This window comes from Rhinolophus hipposideros (genome assembly GCF_964194185.1).
Source record: "Rhinolophus hipposideros genome assembly, chromosome: 5".
In the NCBI taxonomy this organism is placed as follows: Eukaryota; Metazoa; Chordata; class Mammalia; order Chiroptera; family Rhinolophidae; genus Rhinolophus; species Rhinolophus hipposideros.
In genome coordinates, this window is record NC_138051.1 from 64768445 (window position 1) to 64771872 (window position 3428).

General features: G+C 41.5%; 1 pseudogene across 1 annotated transcript; it reads right to left on the reverse strand.

Moving 5' to 3' along the window:
- Window positions 1-2330: 2330 nt before the first annotated feature.
- On the reverse strand, window positions 2331-3100 carry LOC308497487 (microtubule-associated protein RP/EB family member 1-like; annotated as a pseudogene). The gene has a single exon. The product of its transcript is annotated as a microtubule-associated protein RP/EB family member 1-like (transcript).
- Window positions 3101-3428: the final 328 nt, after the last annotated feature.

A 3428-nucleotide genomic window follows, 5' to 3' on the forward strand; every position in this document is an offset into this window, starting at 1 on the left:
AAAATGCACTATCCATGCAAAATAATTAAGTTAAAAATATTAACACTGTCCACAAGTGGTTCCAGTTCTATTTATTTTTTAATTAAAGTTTATCGGGGTGACAATTATTAGTAAAGTTACATAGATTTCAGGTGTACAATTCTGTAATACATCATCTATATAGCCCATTGAATGTTCACCACCGAGAGTCAGTGAATTCTATTCTTGATGTTTGGTTTGGTTTCTTGGGGATTATAGGTGTAAGAACAATAATAAGAACCATCACAGCCGTATCAACCAAACCTTCTATGTATAAGCCAACAGCCTTCTAAGGAAAAGGACTGCTGTGGGGAGCAAGTTGCTATGTTCTGCTGAACACCCCATTCATTTTGCAGGTGTGAATTTGAAAGGAGGTGCTCTAAAGAAGCAAAATTTGCCTGCGTAAGAAGAGGTTCCTATACTGGTACCAGACAGAAAAAGCGAGAAGGAAGTTTGGGATGGGAGAGAATAGAAATAAATAAGATGGGGGTACAGATGGGGTTGCTGCAGGGGGTAGAGATAGCCTGTGAGAAACTGAAGACCAGGGCAGCCAGACTGACTGACACAATTTTATCTTTTCTTTTATGCACAATGTGATGTCACTTTCCTGTGATCTCCAAATCTTACTTCTGTTACAGGTAACAGTTCTGAATATATTTTCAAAGGCTTGTTGAGAGGATCAAATGAGGTAATGCATATTGTGCTTTGAACAGCATCTGATATAGAGCAAGCACTCAATAAACCTTAGTTGTTAATAATAAGTATAATTATTTAAACTTGGTTTGAAGGTGGGGATTTCGGTGAGTGGGTACCAAGTTTGGGTCAGTTCCAGAGTGAAGATCAACAGATGCAGAGTGAAAAACAAAATTTTGGCAGAAGCAGGGAATTGGAGGCCACGGACAATAGTATAGTATAAGCTGTGGGGAGCTGAAGGATTTTGAGGAGGGGGCTTTGAGCTTGGTACAAGGGTGTGCACCCATCTCATTTGGATCTGAAGTGGCTATGAAACCACAGCTAACATCTGACTTACAGAGCCAACTGGCATCCCAAGTTCATATGGCTCCAGTGGTTACAGAGGGACAGCAAAAATGTTCCCATGTGCATTACTTGATCTCAGCACCTGCAGTGACCCGGGAGTGGGAAAAGTCTGTCCATGCTGCTCGTTTAACTTTTTATAGCTCGTTTCGTAATGCGATCCATGCTAATAAAAACAAATAGCATACAAACTGGATTTATCCAAATTTTATATGGAAATTGTTGCTGTGGTTTTATAGCTTAAAAATGAATGTCATTCCAGGAGGAGCCCACCCAAATATACTTGGCACGTCTGGGTATCTGTAACATATAGAAAATGGAGGTCTGATGAGCCTCAAGGTCATTGCTGATGGCCAAAAGTCACCAGGATTTGAGGCAGTTATTTAAATTTCTGTCTTCAGGAGGATGTGTCACTAGGGAATTGCGCAATACTACCAGCAGCTGTTGTGTAGATTTAAACTGAATTTGGGTTATAGGAAAATGGTTTTGTGAGTCAAAAAATATAGTGTTACCCCTTCTCAATTGTCTGAATGTTGCTGTCATTACCCCCAAATTATGTAACACATCTTTGGTTCTACAGCAGGTTTTGTGTCTTAGAATAAAATTTTTAAAGCAGTAGTAGTAACTGATTATCTATATTTCCCTAAGGCTATATAACGCCATGTATAAGTGCAAGATGACGATTTGGAGTCAGAAAACGTGTTTCAGGGCTGGCTCTGCCACGTAGCTGGCAAATTTGAGCCGTCTCAAGCATTTCCATATAGAGGTATTTCCTTTATAGAGGATTTTGTTTTGCTCTACTCTATTCTGTTTTGCTCTGTTCTGTTCTGTTCTTTTCTACTCTATTCTGTTCTAACTCTTAAGGCTCTTATTAAAATGTTCTCTGCCAATATTACACATTAGCTTAAAATTCAAATCAGTGTTTACATTGAGGAGGGGGCTTTGAGCTTGGTGAAAGGGTGTGCACCCATCTCATGTAGGGCCCCACCTCAGCATATCACATAAACACACCTTCTCCAGTCATCAGTGTTGCCAGCCTCCATTTGGTGAGCCTCATGTTCAGCCGCTTCGTTCCCTCAATGAACCAACTAGGTGTTAATACTGCTTTGCTTCAAGGTAAAAGCTCTCAACTCAAGCTTATTGGAAAAGGAGTGAAACTTCTGCAAAGTGCACTTTGAGAAGAGGTACTTTTTGCTCATGAAAAGAAAGGAGTGAGTCCTGTAAGAATAATAAAAGGGAGTATTTTACAGTTAAGCACATGATTTGGAGGGAAGAATTCAATGTTCCTGCCGTGGGACCCTTTTATCCGGTGTCACAAAGCCGCCATCTGTGGCATCGAGAATTTCCACAATCCTCTGCAATACAGGGTTGTTTCTGCCGTCATTCTCCTGGCGAGTCAATTCAGTGTAAGGAGATCTGTCTCTCTCCAAGTTTTCGACGGTGTTTCAATATGTTGACCTGCTGCAGCACTTCGGCTGCTTCGTCATCCCCATTGCCCACGCCAGGATCCTGTCACACCACACCAGAGCCAGCCTTAGAGGCTCTGCGCATCACAATGGGCCTCTGTGGAGATGCAGTACTAGGGCTGAGGGGTTTCATCAATTTGTTCAGAGCTGGAGCAACAAGGGAGGGAGCCACTGCAGTTTCTTGACCTTGTCTGGCAGCTCCAGGGTCATATAGTCTTTTCTGTCATAGTTTGCGTTAAAAAACTTCTTGGACTACTGAACAAATTCAAAATTGTCCCCAAACTTTCCTTTCACTAATTTGTCCACAGGAATTATTTTGTCAACACCCATCCTCTTAAAACCTGCTTGTAGTATTTTGAAGTTCTGGATGTATTCATGTTCTAGCTTAGCTTGGAATTTCACTTTCTTCAAGGCAATGCCTCCAGGGAACAGCGTGTCCACACACTGACAATAGGCAGCCCCTGAGCACAACGGTTTGATCTTTGCCAAATTCAATGCAGAGACTCATTGATCCAGGCTCGTGTGTCAAGTCGACTTAGGTTATTGCTGGAGAATGACGTTGAATATACCTTCACTGCCATCTTTGGTTCTCAGGGGAACCACGTGCACTGCCTGAGCCCAGGTCCGGTTCTGTCTTCATCTCTTTCAAACCGCCCGACCGCTTATATTTTATTTTATTTTAATTTAGTTATTTATTATTTTTAAAAATTTATTGGGGTGACAATTGTTGGTAAAGTTACATAGATTTCAGGTGTACAATTCTGTATTACATCATTTATGAATCCTATTGTGTGTTCACTACCCAGAGTCAGTTCCTTCCATCACCATATATTTGATCCCCCTTAGCCTCATCTCCCACCCCTCACCTCCTTTACCCTCTGGGAACCACTAAACTATTGTCTGTGTCTA